The following is a 19,493-nucleotide window of genomic DNA, read 5'->3' as shown; positions in this document are numbered from 1 at the left end:
CTCTCAATCACCTCCTAACACTACCCATTTCCTTTGGCAAAGTTATTTTTTAATTTTAATGATTAAATTAAGGGCACAGACATTAACACAGCTATTGTTGAATAGACATTTGCTTTGCACATGGCTGACCCATGTTCAATATCCAGTATTCCATATGGTTCTCAACTCTTCTAGGAGTAATTTTTGAATGCAGAGCCAGGAGTAACCCATATGCACTACTGGGTGTGGCATATAACAAACCAAAAACCTTCTAAATCTTAATTATTATAGATTTACGTATATGTTTACAATAGAATTAATACTAATTTAAGTATCAAACTCCTAAAGTATTTTGCATTAAGTATTAATTATTAAGCTCCTAACGTATTAAGCAAGAAGTATTAAGTATTAAACTTCTAAATTTTAATTCTTAAATATTGACTTACATGTTTACAATAGTATTAATGCTTAGTTAAGCCTTAATTTTGACACAAATATTACCTCACCTCATCCTCATCAAAGTACTCAAAAGCCGTCACCAATATCCCCCTGTGATTTCCAGTCTATCTTCTCCTGCTATTTGGTATTCAGCTCTGAATCCAGGATCAAGGCTTTTCTATTATTTGCTACTTTCGATTTCCTTATTTTGTTTCTCTATATCTCACAGATGAGTGAATAATAGTACAGTATTTATCTTTATCCCTCTGACTGATTTATCTTTTTTGTTGTTGTTATTTGTATATTTTGTTTTGTTTTGGGCCACACCTGTTTGATGTTCAGGGGTTACTCCTGGCTATGCACTCAGAAATTGCTCCTGGCCTGGGGGAACCATATGGGATGCCAGGGGATCGAACCGCGGTCTGTCCTAGGCTAGTACTTGCAAGGCCTTGCCTCTAGTGTCACTGCTCTGGCTCCTGACTGATTTCTGTTGTTGTTTTTTGTTTGTTTGTTTGTTTTTGGGCCACACCCAGTGATGCTCAGGGGTTACTCCTGGCTATGTGCTCAGAAGTAGCTCCTGGCTTGGGGGACCATATGGGACGCCAGGGGATCGAACCGCAGTCAGTCCTAGGCTAGCAGTGGCAAGGAATACACCTTACCTCTAGTGCCACTACACCAGCCTGACTGATTTCTCTTAACATAAAGTGTTCCAGGTTGTAGTGAACTGCATGATTTCTTTGCTTATAACTGCATAGTATTCCATTGTGTGTGTGTATGTGTGTGTGTGTCTATGCCACAATTTCTTTATCCATTTGGCTTTTGCTAGAATTTTGGGTTGTTCCCATATCCTGAATAGTGTACTAAAAACATTAATTAATACCAGTGTTCATACTTTTTTTTTTCAAATTAATAATTTTGTGATGCAGAGATTTGAATACAGGTTTCTATCAAGATTATAGCCATTTCTCTATCTCTTATAAAATTACTACTGGTTTCTACTACATTTGTAGTTTAAGAGACAGATGTTTTGTGACCCTCTTCCAACTATTGTTGAAAAAGTTACTTAAAAAATAAAGTCTCTGCCCTCATAGAGCTTTTGTTCTAGTAACAAGTAACACCCATAAAGTGAGAGAAAGAACAAGAATCATCAGTCACAGAAGTGATCGCTGTAATGAGGCCAGAGTGGTGGCACAGGTCGTAAGGCATCTGCCTTGTGCGCTCTAGCCTAGGACGAACAACAGTTTGATCCCCCGGCATCCCATATGGTCCCTCAAGTTAGGAGCGATTTCTGCGAGCATACCAGGAGTAACCACTGGGCACCACCAGGTGTGGCAAAATAAAAAAGTGAAAACTGTAAAATATAACTTCATATTAGATTTTTTTTTTACTAATTTTACTCTTATCACTCTAGTATGCATAGAAATTTAGCCCTAGAAGAGAATACATGGAGGACAGAGGACTTTGGTTAGGTGGACTGAATCTTTAAATCTGACTGCTTTTAAGAAGGTTGTGATATGACCATTTATAGAAACATTGTTTTTCATGGTCTTGGATCACTGGCAAGATGACACACTAAGACATTTCTGTAAAGTAGCTCTAGTCAGATGAATAAAGAGTATCCTAATTTGCAGCATTTACAAACTTCTTTGGTATAAATACAGTATTTATTTGTGTCATAAACTTGTGCTTGTCTGCAGATATAAAAAGGTTGAAAGGCTCCATTGTAAGTTGAGTTGATTTTGAGATATTAGGAATTTAGTCAATAGACTTTAAAGTTCTAAATATTGAACGAAGTCACTTTTGAGCCAACACTAGCCAGTAAAAGATTAGTATAATAATCCATGATCACAAGAATTATTCTGGACTCCAAGTTTTATTCCATATTTCTTAGAATGACCTTAAACAAGTTGTTTAATTTCCCTGCCCCATGTTGTAATCTTTATGAAAGGATAAGTGGTATCTGAAAGAAATTTGTAGAGATTAAATCCTGTCATGTTTGTATGTAGATTATTTCTAATTTATTAAGAACATAGTACATTGTCACAGAGGTGGGGAAGGTCTAGTGTGATTGTGTAGTCTTTTTTTGTTTGTTTTTTTGTTTTTTTGGGTCACACCCATTTGATGCTCAGGGGTTACTCCTGGCTAAGCGCTCAGAAATTGCCCCTGGCTTGGGGGGACCATATGGGACACCGGGGATCACACTGCAGTCGCAATCTTTCCTTGGCTAGCACTTGCAAGGCAGACACCTTACCTCTAGTGCCACCTCGCTGGCCCCTATGATTGTGTAGAGTCTTAAAACAAAGGTAGACAAGTTTCTACATAGAGACAAGGTAAAATGAAGTTACATTACTCTTTCATGCCTTCTTTCTCACACATGGACATGTCCAATTTGTGCCAAGTAGTGAAAATTCAGTATTCTTCTTTAGGCAGGACATCCTTGGGGACTTCTGACAAGCTTTTCTAGCCCTTGGCCTTGCCACTTCCCCATTTAAAGAAGGAAACTCATAAAAAAAAAAAAAAAAGGAGAAGAAAACTCATTCTCGGCATTCACACCCACAGACCTCACAGGGAAACTTTCCATAGTAGATGAGAGTAAGTAAAAGTGCTTAAGTCCCTCCATAGCCTTCAGTCCATTATTATATGTGGCCTTGCAAATCTTCCTCAAAGATTTCAGATCAGGAAATCACAAAAGGCAACCACAAAGGCCAGATTAAAATGTGCCTTAGCTGGTGTGTAAAACTGCATTGTTGGAAGGCCAAAACCATTAAGTATAAATACATGCTTGCCTTATGGTACATTTTTAGCTTGACTATATAAAAAATAGTCAGCATAGTGCTACTGACAACTATCCACTACTTCTGAGAAGAAGACAGTGTTAGAATTTTGTAGGTTGGCATAGCACATAAATAAATAAGATTTTGGTTATTTCCAGGTTCAAGAGATAGTATAGGAGTAAGGCAGGTGCATTACATGGCTCCATTCCTGCCACCTTATTGTTCCCCAAGCACTGTTTAATAAAGCCCTTGAGGTCCCTTAGCATCTCCAAAGTGACTTAGTTATTTCGAGAACACTGTTCCCAAAACACCAAACCATCGAATTCTCTCATAGACCTACTAGTCCAGCTGTCTGAAAATCACTAACAATGACTCCTGTACCCCCTGAGCACCATATATAAGCCCATCGCTCCCAAATGTATCCTAAAAACTCTAATTTCTTTTACTTGCAAAAAAATTTTGTGCATAAAGTATAATTTTAAATATTCCCTATTTCTACCACCTTACATGTGTTTGGGTTTGGGGGCCACATACAAGAGTATTTTGCAGCTACTATTGGCTCTGTGCTCAGGGATCACTCACTGATGTGTTAGTGGGACCATATGTAGTGCAGGAGATCAAAACTGATCTACTCCATGGAAGGCAAGCACCTTAATTCCTATACTATCTCTCTGATTCCAGGAACATATTTTTAACAATTACAACGTTGTTGATGATTGAGTTTCAGTCAACAATGCACAACACCCTTCACCAGCCCACATTTCTTTCCACCAATGACCCCCAGTTTCCTTCCTGTACTCACTGCTGCCCCTCTCCCCTACCTGCCTCTGTAGCAAATATTTTTCTTGTCTCTTTCTTTTTTCCCTTTTAGTCACTCTGATTTGTAATATCATTACTGAAGGGGTATCATGCATTTCACTTTATCTCCTTTCAGTCCTCTTCTTACCCAGATTTATCATTTACATTTATCATTGTTACAACTATCAATGGTCCTTTCTCTGACCTAAATGCACTCCCTACTCCTTCACTATTTGGCAAACTTCCTACCATGGAATAGTCCTCCTGGCCCTCATCTCTAATATCTCTGGATATTATTACCATACTATCTTTTTTTTTTGGTTTTTGGCTCACACCTAATGTCACTCAGGGTTACTCCTGGCTCTTCACTCAGAAATCACTCCTAGCTGGCTTGGGGGACCATATGGGATGCTCTAATTCCAATCAACATCCTTCCTGGGTCAGCTGTGTGCAAAGCAAAAGCCTTACTACTGTGCTATCTCTCTGGCCCCACTATCTTTATATATATACACATATGTTTATATATATATGTTTTAAATATATGTATATATGCATATATAAATATATATTCTAAATATAAATATATCTCCCATAAATGAGTGCAATTAGGCTGTCTATCCCTCTTCTGCTGACGTATTTCATTCAGCAAAATACTCTCCAAATTCATCCACGTATAAGCAAGTTTAATGGTTTTATTTTTCTTAATTGCTGCTAATATTCTATTGTGTAGATGTACCACCATTGATTTATTGCACATCTACGTGCAAGCTAACTGCTCTACCCATAATGCTATCTCTCAGTTCCTTGAGTATGATTTGTTTTTTGTTTTGTTTTGTTTTGGTTTGGTTTTATTTGGTTTTGGTTTTTGGGGTACACTCAGTAGTTAATGCTCAGGGGTTACTCCTGGTTATGAACTCAGAAATCGCTCCTGGTTTGGAGAACCATATGGAACATTGGGGGATTGAACTGCAGTCCATCCTAGGTTAGCAAAGGCAAGGCAGACGTCTTACACCTTGTGCCACTGCTCCGGCCCTGTTGAGTATCGTTTTAAAAAAAAGAAAAATTGACATTTAAAGTATTACTATTGATAAAACATTTAACATAGGCAAAATGACACATTAGTTCTCAGTAAGTGGGTTATTTCCAGATTTTGGCTATTGTGAATAAATAATGCTGCAATGAACAAAATAATACAAAGGGCTTCTCTGTACTGTTTTGAGGCTTCTAAAGAATGGCATAGCTGGATCATATGGAAACTCAATTTCTAGTTGTTTTTTTTGTTTGTTTGTTTGTTTTTAGGACTTTCCATATTGTTTTCCCAAAATGCTGGACTAGTCTACATTCCCACCAGCAATGATTTGAGAGTTGCTTTCTCCCTGCATCCATGTCAGTACTGATTGTTGTTGTTCTTTGTGATGTGTGCCAGTGGGGTGAGGTGATATCTCAATGTTGTTTTGATTTGCATCTCCCTGATGATTAATGATGTGCAGCATTTTTTCATGTGCCCTTTGGCCATCTTATTTCTTCTTAGAGAAAGTTTCTTTTCATTATTTCATTTTTAGATGGGGTTAGATGTTTTTTTCTTGCTAAGCTCTACCAGTGTTTTATATATTTTAAGTATTAAACTATTATCAGGTGGGTTTTCAGCTAATAGTTTTTCTCATTTCATGGGTAGTTTTTGTATCCTAGTCAATATTTCCTTTGAGGTGCAGAAGCTTCTTAGTTTAATGTAGTCACATATGTTTATCTTTGTTTCCAATTGGTTGGTCAGTGGTGTTTCATCTTTAAAGATACCATTAGCTTCAATGTCATGGAGTGTCCTGTCTACTTTTTTCCCTTTGTACCTTTTGTTTTGATTCTTATCTCAAGGTTTTTTTTTATTTATTTATTTATTTTGATCTGACTTCTGTGTGTGGGTGCCCCTTCCTGCAGGGACACCAACTAAGATGTGGTATTCTTTCTCGGAGGGAGATCGTGCAAACATGGAGACAGACAAAAGTGGGGAAAGGATTCCACCCAAATCCAAATCCAATTCCGTTTACTGAAACTCAAGGCCCAGCTTAAATACTTTTTTGTGGGCACAGTTCAACTTGTAAATATGTCAATAAGAGGTAGATATATTGAACAGGACAAATAACAGGATTTATTGGTAGGTGAGATGGAATGTGCAGATAATGAGATCAGTCTCCATCAGCTCGGGGATGTACTGATAATGGAACATATCTCTGGCAAGTGGGATATACAGATAAGGGGACCTTATGGACTAGACTTAGTTTCCCAGGACCAACGTCCTATGCCTTCTTTGTTTCTAAATGTTTACATTTAATTCTCGAGGCTACCTGCTCTTTATCATGACTCTTTGTTTGGTGGCTTTTAAGCCTTGAATCTTAAACATTTACTTTTAATTCTCAAGGCTGCCTGCTTTTATAGCTCAGTGTTTGTTGCCCTTAAATCTTAAATGGTCAGGCCCTGTCCCAGGGACCCCAGACCCGAGCGGAGAGTGGACTGGGTGAGTCCTCTCCCCCTAAATGGGTGCCCTAGACCCATGGTGTCACTGGCACCCCTAGCGCCCCGTCCCAGGAACCCCAGACCTGAGCAGAGAGCGGATTGGGTGAGTCCCCTCAACCCACGTGGGCACCCTAGACCCTAGACCCGCAGCGGTGCCAGCACACCAAGCGCCCCGCCCCCAGGTACCCCAAGCCCGAGTGGAGTGTGGGAGGGATGAGGAGAACCCTGCACCTGACTCACTCTGTGCCGCAGGGACAGGCTAGGACCAATAGATTGGGTGAGATTGGCTGGCCACCTGGACCTTTGGGTGACCTAGAACAGCCTACCCCTCTAAGCCCCAGAGTGGACCTGGGACTCGCTAAGGGCTGAGGGCAGCAGCCAGTAGGGTTTGGCTGAGGGAATTTCTGCTGAGGCTCGGAAGGGGTGGAGCTCCATTGACCCCCAGAGAGGGGAGGGAGGATAGAGAGCTAGGCTCAACAGCGCCCGCAACAATTGTGGGTAGAAGCAGAACTGCACCCGCTGACAGGAATAAGGAGAAGAAAATTGACAAGACCCACTGAAGGAAGGCTGACCTCCAGGTAGCAAAGGGGGGGAGAAAGAGCTAGGCTCAACAGCACCCTCCAACATTGTGGCCAGGAGAGGACCTGCACTAGCTGACAACAAAAGGGAAAATCAATGGAGTAGGCCACATAAAGAGCATAGGAGGAGCCAAACCTCAGTGAGCTCACCCAACAGCCCCCTCTATAACCACCCTCAGAGAGGGGGCCCATCCCCATGCCACAGGGGACCAAAGCAGACTGAATTTAGGAGGCACAGCACTCCAAACCACAACAATAAATGCAAAAAAATATGGGTAAATCAAGGAGAACCCTACTATCTGGAGATACGGAGACAAACCCTAGCAAGTTTCCAAGTCCACTAAAATGCACAGATCCATGGGAAGGAGACCTAAAAGCCGCCATGAGGAAGGAAATGCAAGAATTTATAATAGAAATGAAAGAAACGCTAGCTACTGAATATAAGAAATCTGGGCCCGGAGAGATAGCACAGCGGTGTTTCCCTTGCAAGCAGCCAATCCAGGACCAAAGGTGGATGGTTCGAATCCCGGTGTCCCATATGGTCCCCTGTGCCTACCAGGAGCTATTTCTGAGCAGACAGCCAGGAGTAACCCCTGAGCAATGCCAGTTGTGGCCCAAACACCAAAAAAAGAAAAAAGAAAAAAAAGAAATCTATGAATGAACAAATCAGCCAAATTAAAGGAGAAATGTTAAAGAACATGAGAGATTCCATACAAAAAGAATTGAAAGAATTAAAAGACAAAGTAACAAGCCTTACGAGCAGAAACACAGAGTTGGAGAAGCACATTGAAGAACTCGAAGGAAAACTGCAAACAAAAAATGATCAAGAAACCAACAAAGATATAAAAGGCAAAGCACTGGAAAGAAAAGTCCAGTATCTAATGAACAGGAGCAAAAGAAACAATCTAAAAATTGTGGGTATACCAGAAGGGGAGGAAATAGGGAAGGGGGAAGAACAAGTAGTCGGGGAAATAATAGCAGTGCAAATCCAGGAAGTGAAGAGAGTCTCTAATAAAATAGACACTAATAAACCAACACCAAGACATATAGTAATCCAAATGGCAAAAAAACAAACAGAAAGATGAACTCCTTAAAGCAATAAGGGAGAAAAAAAACCTCAAGTACAAAGGAAGGGACATAAGAATCAAACCAGATCTCCTATCCGAAATAATTCAAGCAAGAAGACAGTGGAATGACATATTTAAACGACTGAATGAAAGAAATTTCCAATCTAGGGTCCAATATCCAGCAAAACTATCATTCATATGGGAGGGCAGACTAAAAACATTCTAGGGCCCAGAGAGATAGCACAGTGGTGTTTGCCTAGCAAGCAGCCGATCCAGGACCTAAAGTGGTTGGTTTGAATCCTGGTGTCCCATATGGTCCCCCGGGCCTGCTAGGAGCTATTTCTGAGCAGACAGCCAGGAAAACCCCTGAGCACCACTGGGTGTGGCCCAAAAACAAACAAAAGCAAAAACATTCTCAAACAAGAAAGAACTTGAATTATTTGTGCAAACAAAGCCTATCCTAAACGACCTACTCAGAGACAAATTACACAATCCAAACCCCCAGTTGTAACAACAACCACCCCACACAACACAACTGCACAACAATCCTCTCTCTCAATAATCTCCCTAAATGTTAACGGACTAAACTCTCCAATTAAAAGACACATAGTAGAGAACTGGATTAGGAAAAATAAACCAGACTTCTGCTGGCTGCAAGAAACACTACAACTACAAGATAAGCACAGGCTTAGAATAAAAGGATGGACAGTAATTGTTCAGGCCAATGGAAAACAAAAAGAGCAGGGGCAGCCATTATATCAGACCAAATTGCATTCAACCTCAAGAAAGTGATCAGAGACAAAGAGGGTCACTACTTAATTATCAGGGGAACATTAGGTCAAGAAGTACTAACCCTGGTCAATATCTATGCACCTAATGTAGAGCCAGCAAAATATGTGAGGCAACTGCTCACAAACCTGGAGAAACACATGAAGGGAAATGTGATAATAATAGGGGACCTCAATACTCCACTATCACCACTGGACAGATCCACCAAAAAGAAAAATAGCAAAGAAATAAGAGCTCTAAATGAAAAATTAGAAGATCTAGGGATAATAGACTTATATAGAACCCTCCATCCCCAGAAAGCAGAATACACATTCTTCTCAAGCCCACATGGAACCTTCTCCAGAATAGAACATGTCTTAGGATACAAAGCCAACCTATATAAGACCACAAATGTAAGGATCACTAGAAGTACTATCAGATTACTATGCAACAGAGGTCAAAATTGTCTTCAAGAAAAAGCAATGGAGAAAAACTAATACCTGGAGATTAAACAACATGCTGCTCAACAACAGCTGTATCAAAGAACAACTCAAGGAAAAAATACAAAGATTCCTTGAGACAAATGATAATGAAGAGACAACTTGTCAAAATTTGTGGGACACAGCAAAAGCAGTAATTAGGGGGAAACTCATAGCAATACAGGCCTATGTCAAGAAACAGGAAAATGACAAAATCAACAGTTTAAACGATCACCTCAAGGAACTGGAAACAGCAGCAGAGAAATTCAACCACAACCAGAAGGCAAGAAATAATAAAAACCAGAGCAGAAATAAACAACATAAAAACTAAGAAAACAATACAAAAAATCAATGAGACCAGGAGTTGTTTTTTCAAAAAAATAAACAAGATAGACAAACCACTGGCAAACTCACAAAAAAAAAAGAGGGAAAACACCCAAATCAGTAGGATCACAAATGAAAGGGGAGAGATTACAACAGAACCCCAAGAAATACAACATTTCATGAGATCATACTATGAACAACTATACTCAGCTAGGCTAGAGAACCCAGTAGAAATCGACAGATTCTTGGAAAAATACCATCTTCCAAGACCAGAAAAGGAAGAACTAGAAAGCCTAAACAGACCAATCACCTCAGAGGAAATTGAAGATGTAATTAAGAAACTACCTAAGAACAAAAGTCCAGGCCCAGATGAATATACAGGTGAATTCTACCAAACATTCCAAGAAGACCTACTACCACTTTTTCATAGGCTCTTTCAAACCATAGAAAAAACAGGAATCCTCCCCAATTCCTTTTATGAGGCTAATATCACACTCATTCCCAAAGATGGCAAAGACACCACCAAGAAAGAAAAATCAGACCAATCCCACTAATGAACATAGATGCAAAGATACTCAACAAAATCTTAGCAAATCGAATCCAGCACTTCATCAAAAAAAATCATACATCATGACCAAGTGGGTTTTATACCAAGAATGCAAGGTTGGTTCAACATACGCAAATCAATCAACATTATACATCACATCAACAACAAGAAAGACAAAAACCACATGATCATATCAATCGATGCAGGGAAGGCGTTTGACAAAATCCAACACCTTTTCATGTTTAAGACACTCAGCAAAATAGGATTAGTAGGAACCTTCCTCAAGATAGTTACAGCGATCTATGAAAAGCCTATAGCCAACATTATATTTAATGGCAAGAAGCTAGAAGCATTCCCACTAAGGTCAGGAACTAGGCAAGGCTGTCCACTCTCTCCACTCTTATTCAAAATAGTCTTAGAAATCCTAGCAATAGCAATCCGACAAGTGAAGGGAATCAAAGGAATCCATATTGGGAAAGAGGAACTCAAACTATCTCTACTTGCAGACGATATGATGATATACATCAAAAACCCTAAAGAGTCCACAGTAAAACTCCTAGAAACAATAAACCAATACAGCAAAGTGGCTGAATACAAAGTCAATACACAAAAGAGTGTAGCATTTCTATACACAAACAACGAAGTTGAGGAGATTAAAAATACAATTCCATTTAAAATAGTATCAAAAAATAACAGGTACCTAGGAATCAACCTTACAATGGAAATGAAATACCTATACCAGGGAAACTTCAAAACACTTCAGAAAGAAATTGAAGAGGATCTAAAGAAATGAAAGACCATCTCATGCTCATGGATAGGTAGAATTAACATAGTTAAAATGACTATCCTACCTAAACTATTATATAGATTTAATGCAATCCCTATCCAAATTCAGACATCATTCTTTAAAGATTTAGAACAATCAATCACAAAATTTATCTGGAACCACAAAAGACCCAGGATAGCCAAACACATACTGAAAAACAAGAAGCTGGGGGCATATCCTTACCTAACTTGAAACTATACTATAAAGCCATAGTGATCAAAACAGCATGGTACTGGAACAGAGACAGGACCTCAGACCAGTGGGTCAAAACAGAATTCCCAGACATAAACCCCCAGATATACAGCCAAATAATATTTGATAAAAGAGGCAATAACTTGAAATGGAACAAAGAAAGTCTATTCAACAAATGGTGTTGGTACAAAAGTGAAAATTGACCCATACCTCACTCCTTATACAAAAGTCAACTCGAAATGGAGCAAAGACCTTGAATCAGACCCGAATCTATAAAGTTTATCGAGAATTAAATAGGCAGAACACCCAAAGACCTAGATATCAAAAAGGTCTTCAAGGATGGAGCAAAAATGGCAAGAACTTTAGCATCAAACATAAACATATGGGACTACATCAAACTAAAAAGTTTCTGCATGGTGAAAAAAAAACCCTACTTAACACAAGAAGACAGTTAACAGAATGGGAAAAAATCTTTTCACTCGGCATATCAGATAAAGGGCTGATATCTAGAACATACATAGAACTCAGAAAGCTAAGCCCCCCAAAACCAAACAAAGCCATAAAAAATGGGGAGATAAAATGAATAGACACATCTCTGATGAAGACAGAAGGATGGCCAACAAACACATGAATACATGCTCACCTTCACGCATCATCAGGGAGATCCAAATCAAGACAACAATGAGGTACCAACTTACACCAGTGAGAATGGCTCACATCAAAAATAATGGGAATAACCTCTGTTGGCAGGGATGCGATATAAAAGGCACTCTCATATACTGCTGGTGGGAATGCCGTCTAGTCCAACACCTATGGAGAGCAGACTGGAGAGTGTTCAAAGAACTCAGAATTGAGCTTCCATTTGACACAGCAATTGCTCTACTAGGAATATACCTCCAAGTTGGAAGGTCATTCATTCCAAAATATGTGTGCACCCCACTATTTATCACAGCACTCAGTATAATAGCCAAGTCTTGGAACCAACCTGGATGTCCAACAACAGATGAATAGATCATTAAGATGTGGTATTTAGGGCCCGGAGAGATAGCACAGCGGCGTTTGCCTTGCAAGCAGCCGATCCAGGACCAAAGGTGGTTGGTTCGAATCCCGGTGTCCCAGATGGTCCCCCGTGCCTGCCAGGAGCTATTTCTGAGCAAACAGCCAGGAGTAACCCCTGAGCACTGCCGGGTGTGGCCCAAAAACCAAAAAAAAAAAAAAAAAAAACCCCCCCAAAAAAAACAAAAAAGATGTGGTATTTATACACAACGGAATACTATATGGCAGTCAGAAATGATACAATCACAGATTTTGCAGCAACATGGATGGACCTAGAACATATTATGTTAAACGAAGTAAGTCAGAAGACAAAAGATAAACACAGAATGATAGCACTATTCTGAAGCACCTAAAACATACACCTTATATACAACTCATACTCAACAATCAAATAACAGAGTATAACAGGGTAGAAACTTCAAACATGGTAATACTCAACATATACTCAGGAGCAGTGCCCAAAATACATGAAAAAGGAACAACACAAACTCGTGTCTACACATTATACCACAAAGAAACCAGCAAGAGCAGACACAACAGCATAGAGAAAACAGGTAAGTAATTAGCTTTCTACTACAAAGGCCCATAATAATCCCTTAGGGACCTTATACAGGATCACTGGTAAAGTATACCATGGGAAATCACTGACTTCAAAGGAAACATCGCATAACACTATGTTTTAATGCCTTAATCTTACTATATTTAAAATAACCTCTCAGCTTTCCTGTCCACAGGTGTTCTTGGATACAAAGGGTGGACGAACTAAGATGGCACCTCGGGGCTCATTCACACGAGATACCATACCCAGCTTGCACTACGAGAATGTCCCGAGAAAACTCTTTAACATACGCTTTATCTCTAGGTTATACCTTCTTTTACAATTTGAAGCATGTGACCAGTCAGACCACCGAAGTAGCAACTGTGATGTACAGACTTATACTACAGGCCATACTCATCAAACACATTCAAGCAAACTAGCATTCCCTTGCTATTTTCTCCTCTCTTCTCACTACTTTCTTTTTTCTTTTTCATTTCTTCTCTTTTTTTTCTTTTCTCTTCTCTCTTTCTTTCTAATGTATTTTCTCTTTTCTTCTTTCCTACCCCTTCCATATACTTTTCCCTTTCCCTTTTCCCCCCTTTGGAAATCCAACTATCCCTTCGCCCCTCAATCCCATCCAGACTTCCCACCGTATTAAAACTCTTCATCCTTAGTTCTTAATCCATTAGGCATCAAGACTGACCTCCTACCTCAACAAACCAGTACCCAGCACCCAAGCGAAGGGACACCCAGTCAAACCCACACCTGGCCTCCCTCAAGAAAAGGCAAACAACTCCCCTGTAGACTCATGCTGCACAGCCCTCCCTAACAAATCCCCCTACCGTGGACTGTTACTTGAAACCAGACTTAGCTCTAAAAGTATCCCCAATGCAAGAACTCTTACAAGACCTCCCTGCGGCAAATTCTTTGCCAATCTCAAGAAGGTCAGGGGGAGTGATGAAAAGGTGCCTGGGAACCCACACACCACAAGAAAATCCCAAAAGAGAATGGGGAAACCTATACTTCCAACATAAGTATAAGACCGGTATTACACCACCTCTTTACCTGCTTTTCCCCAAAAGTAAGGTAGTCTCATGCATCACTTTATTCCTTTAATTATTTTGTTAATTCATTTTTAAATGTTTGTTCTACATATATATATACATATATATATGTGTGTGTGTGTGTGTGTGTGTGTGCACATATACTTTTATTCCTATTTTTATCTTTATTGGATGTGTGACCTGTTTCTGTTTTCTTCTCTGTCCACCCCAAATGCACCAACAATATAAAGTAGCACCATTTCTCCCTGTAAAGGCACACTAAAAAAGGGGAAATATTACATATAAAAAAGAGCTCTTATCTACTAGGGATAAGAACTCATACTTGTTTACAATACAGGGATATCTCCCACCTTGAAAATATGTCACTTGGACCTAACTTAGACCTCAGGTGATTAGACACCATCCGACCAGCCTTGAACCCTGAATCCCAGACATAGAATTGACACAGTTCTTCACAACAGCTACAGGAAACAAATCCCATCTGGGACATCCTTAATACCACTGGGCCACCAACAAGTGCCAGCTCTAATATGATATCCTGACAAGAAAAATGGGAACAACTTGACCTGAGAACAGGTTATCCTACCTCACCAGCTAACGATAAGACAAAATCAGAAGACTTGTCACCCTTTGGTTGGTCCAAAAGCCAAGATTGTGATTTACAGATGACTGCCTGATAGAACCATGACCAGACTGAATATATCTTGAGACCAATAAAAAAAGCCCTAGTCTAGGGTTTGAACTACGACCTGCACAACAACCATGATCCCCAGTTCCAAAGGTCCGGCAGAGACAATTGCAACGGAATGGGGCTTCTGGAAACACAATGAAAGACGCTATCCTAGGTTCCATCCTAGGATCAGTGCAAAGACCAAGACCACCAACCACAGGAGATGGATTAAAATGACACTGAGGGAACAGAACTTCTAGAAACACAAAGAAAGACTTCATCATAAGTCCCACTCCTGGACCTGTGCAGATACTGAGAGAGATCTCTAGATACAGAGGTCTTATTTCATCACCCAGGATGGAGCAGAAGTCTTCCAAACACCACAAAAGCACCACCAGGAGAGTAAATGAACCTGAATGGAGTCTATAGTTAATCCTGTGACAATATACTCCAAGGGTGTATATTAGGCCAAGTGAATTCCTTTTCGAATGACCCCAATATTTACTGTGCCAGTGCAGGAGGGGGAAAAAAGGCAAAAAGCACAAAACATTTTTTATTTTTATATATTATTTTTTCTTCATTTATTATTATTTTTTTATTTTTATTTACCTATCTACTTTTTGTCGATTTCTTTGTTTTGGTGTGGTTATTGAAGTTGTCCCCATTTATATTTGTATTTTTATTTTTTTCTTCTTTTCTTTTCTTTCTTTATGTGCTCTGCCATGTTTTTTAACTCAAGACCACGGCTTTTTTTTGCGGTGCCTATCGTTATCACTGGAGTGCTCACTGGATAGTTGACACTTCTTTTTGTACTGTTGGGGTGTCTCACCTTCTTTTTCTCCTTCGTCTCTCAAACCAACGATGAGAGCCTCTAGAAGGATTCCGCCCATTTTCAGCGTATTAGACTTTTACCCGTTTATTACTTTTCTCTTCTTCAAATAAAACCACATAACTTAAACTATTTAGCCCTGCCTCCCAGTTAGAGGGGGAAATAAGGGAGGCACCAAGACCAAGACTAGTAAGTAGTAAGCTAGGTACAGAGGGGACCACATATTCACACAGCCCCGGGGGTGAGGGAGGAGGATATGGGAGGTAGGACGAACACGAAGGTGTAGGGAGGACAAATCGGTGATGGGAACCCCCCTGATTTTATGTAAATATGTACCTATTATATTATTGTCAACAATTTGTAAGCCACTATGATCAAAATAAAAATTATATTAAAAAAAACCTACAAAAAAAAACTTAAATGGTTAACATTCAATTCTCAAGTCTGTCTGCTTTAAGCAAAATTCTGTGCCTTTCACAAGACCCTGCATTTGAGCCCTGCATTTTCTGCCTGTTCTTAAAGAAGCTCCCTATATCTATGCATATGTTAAATCATCCTTATATCTCTGGAATGAATCCTATTTGGTGTTTTTTTTTTAAGATTTGAAAGAATTCACAGTGAAACATTCTGGACTAGGACTTTTGTTTTGAGAAGAGTTTAATTACCATTTTAATTTTCTCAATCATGAGTGGTCTGTTCAGAGTTCAGATCTTCTTGGTTCAACTTTGGCAAGTTAAAAAAAATAAAAGAACTTATTCTCTGATTATCCTATAATATCTGTTATGATATCTCTCCTTTTATTTCTGACTTGTTTTATTAAGTTTCTCCATCTCTTTTTCTTTGTGAGTCTTCCTAATGGTTTATCAATGATTTAAATGTGTTTCTAGATGGCAGTAAAATGTTGATTCAATTTTCTGATCCTTTTTGACACTCAATCTCTTAATTGGTGTATTTAGCCTATTCATATTGATAAAGATTAATGTCATTGAATTTTGTGCAATATTTTTGTAGAAATTTGGCTTATTTGTGGAATTCACCTTGACTTAAAATACCATAGTCACTTCTTCTTTAAGGTTGGTTTTGAATCTGTCAAGTTCCTGAACTATTGTTTATTCATGAAGCTGTGTATCATTCCTTCAAAGTTGAATGAATCTGGATGAGTGAATTATTCTCAGCTAAGTGTTCCTTTCATTGAGTTTTTTTTCTTCATTATATCCCACCACTGCCTATGAGCCTGTATGGTTACTTGTGAGAAATCTGCTATAAATCTTAAGGATATTTCTTTATACGTAATTATCTTTTTTTGACCTTGCTGCTTTTAGCATTCCACCTCTATAGTGTTCATCACTATAGGATGTGCTACAGGGTGCTTTATTTTGGGTCTTTGCTAGCTGGTACTATATGAGCATCTAGGATGAGTTGGCTTATAAAAGTCTTTCTCTTTTTATCTACCAAATTGGATGCTTCACAATTTCAATCAAATTTTGCATAAATAAACTCTGAAGAGTTCTGGACTCAGAAGTGTTCATTGAAGGAGATGGCCTACAGTGTTGTGAGCATCCAGCTAGGGCAAGGGCATTGTTGAGTCTAATGAACTACTGGCTTCTTTTTGCTTCTAAAGGTGGTAAATCACATCCTCTTGCTCTGAGTTTCTTAATTTTGTGTTAGTAGCATTTAAACATTATTTGAGAAAATTACTTTCTTTGTTTTGTTTGGAAGCCAATCTAGAAGAGCAAAGACTTGATTTTCAGTGTCAGGGACTGAACTCAGACCTCCTGCGTATAATGTATACACTTCAGTTTATTGAGCCATCTTTTCAGCCCATATCCAGCCTAAAACTTTTTTTTCAGACTTTCAACTTAGAAAGTATTGAAGAGATGGGCCCGGAGAGATAGCACAGCGGCGTTTGCCTTGAAAGCAGCCGATCCAGGACCAAAGGTGGTTGGTTCGAATCCCGGTGTCCCATATGGTCCCCCATGCCTGCCAGGAGCTATTTCTGAGCAGATAGCCAGGAGTAACCCCTGAGCATCACCGGGTGTGGCCCAAAAACCAAAAAAAAAAAAAAAAAAAAAAAAGAAAGAAAGAAAGAAAGTATTGAAGAGGGTCTGGAATTAACAATAACTAAAACCTCACAATGCTGTTTTAAGGCTGAACAGCCTTTAATCAGTTTTACCAAAACACTTCTACCAAAATAATATTGAATTTTAGTAATCGCAGTAAGAAAGTTTCAGCCTAGATAATTTATGCATTTAGAGAATAAGGGGTCTCAGCCAAGCACTCACTATAAAAAGTAAAAGAGAAAGAAAATAATTACCTCTTCTACCATTTCGGATGACCAGAAATGAATCCCTAACTTTTCTACCTCTAATTCCACCTTCTTTCTTGGTATTCTTACACAGATTTTAGTATATCTTTGAAAGTGTCTATACTTAAACATTGTAAGAATATTAGCTTCTTTTTTTAAAATACTATTTTTATTTAAACACCTTGTTTACAAACAGGATTGTAGTTAGGTTTCAGTCATGTAAAGAACACACCCCTTCACCAGTGCACCATTCCCACCACCAATGTCCCAAATCTCCCTCCACTCCACCCCACTCCCATCTGTACTCTAGATAGGCTTTCCACTTCCCTTATTCAATCACATGGTTATGATAGTTCTCAGTGTAGTTATTTTTCTAACTGCACTCCTCACTCTTTGTGGTGAGCTTCATGAAGTGAGCTGGAGCTTCCAGTCCTCCTCTCTTTGTCTCTGAGAATTGTTGCAAAAATGTCTTTAATTTTCTTAAAACCCATAGATGAGTGAGACTATTCTGCATCTATCTCTCTCCCTCTGACATTTCACTCAGCATAATAGCTTCTTAACATCCAAGAGACAGTATTATTTATGCAGACCTGGGATCAATCCTCAGCCCTGAATATGGTCACTTGAGCAGTGGTAGGCATGATCCCTAAATACATAGCAAGGGGTAAGCCCCCCAAAAATGCCAGCTGTGCTCAAAATCTCCCCCTCAAGATAAAAAAAAAACAACAATATTAGAGTCTCCTGGGATTTTTCCCAGATGGATCTTGACCACCTCTGTGGTTCTTTCACTGATGATCATTAAGAGGCTTTTCTAATGTAAGTTTGAAAACTTTCTCTTTCTGGCTTATTTGAGGGCGGGGTAAGTTTGTATTTCTAATTCATAGTCTAACTGGAATTAGAATTCTTCTTTACTGACAGTTATTTGTTGACAGTGTCTTGGAACTCTTGCTTTTGCAGGGCATGTTGTGCAGATGAGAAGTCTGTTTGTTGTTCAACTAATGGATCATTAGCAGGAATTCTCTCTCCCTAGTGGCTTTTAAAACTCTTCTCTTTAAAAGTGTTCTACATCATTGCCATATTGTATGCATTTATTCCTATTTACTCTTTTCTTTATTCTTTTAAAATCAGGATTTTTAATTTTATTACTATGAATATTTTTTCAGCATATTTTCTTGAACTTCCTGTAGGGACCTATAGAAACTCAAAATAAATGTTTTTTCTTTTCTCTATTTTATTCTGTTGATCTGTGTGCTGAATTTCTAATATATTAGGATATGTAAGAAATAGAAGACAAGGGACAGAGATATAGCACAGTGGTAGGGCATTTCCCTTGAACACAGCCAACACAGGATAGACCTGGGTTCCATTTCCAGAATCCTGTATGGTCCCCCGAGCCTGTCAGGAGCATTTCTGAGCACAGAACCAGGAGTAATCCCTGAGTGCTGCCAGGTGTGGCCCAAACCCCCAAAAAATAATAATTAAAAAGAAAGAAAAGAAAACTTAAAAATATTTCAATTAAATTGATTGAATTTCTAAAATAATTGTTCAGAGCCTTTCTTTTTTTTCTCATTAAACGTTCCATACTGGGCTGGAGAGACAGAACTGCGGCTAAAGCATGCAAGAGACCTTGCTTCAATCCCCAATACTACACATATTCCCCCAAGCAACACCTGGAGTGACCCTTGAGCACAATGCCAACAGTAGCCCTGGAGCACCCGCAAGTAGAGGCCCTCTCCGGACCATAAATCAAATT

This window comes from Suncus etruscus, chromosome 3, assembly GCF_024139225.1.
Source record: "Suncus etruscus isolate mSunEtr1 chromosome 3, mSunEtr1.pri.cur, whole genome shotgun sequence".
Classification (NCBI taxonomy): domain Eukaryota; kingdom Metazoa; phylum Chordata; class Mammalia; order Eulipotyphla; family Soricidae; genus Suncus; species Suncus etruscus.
Note: the sequence above shows the minus strand (reverse complement) of the source record.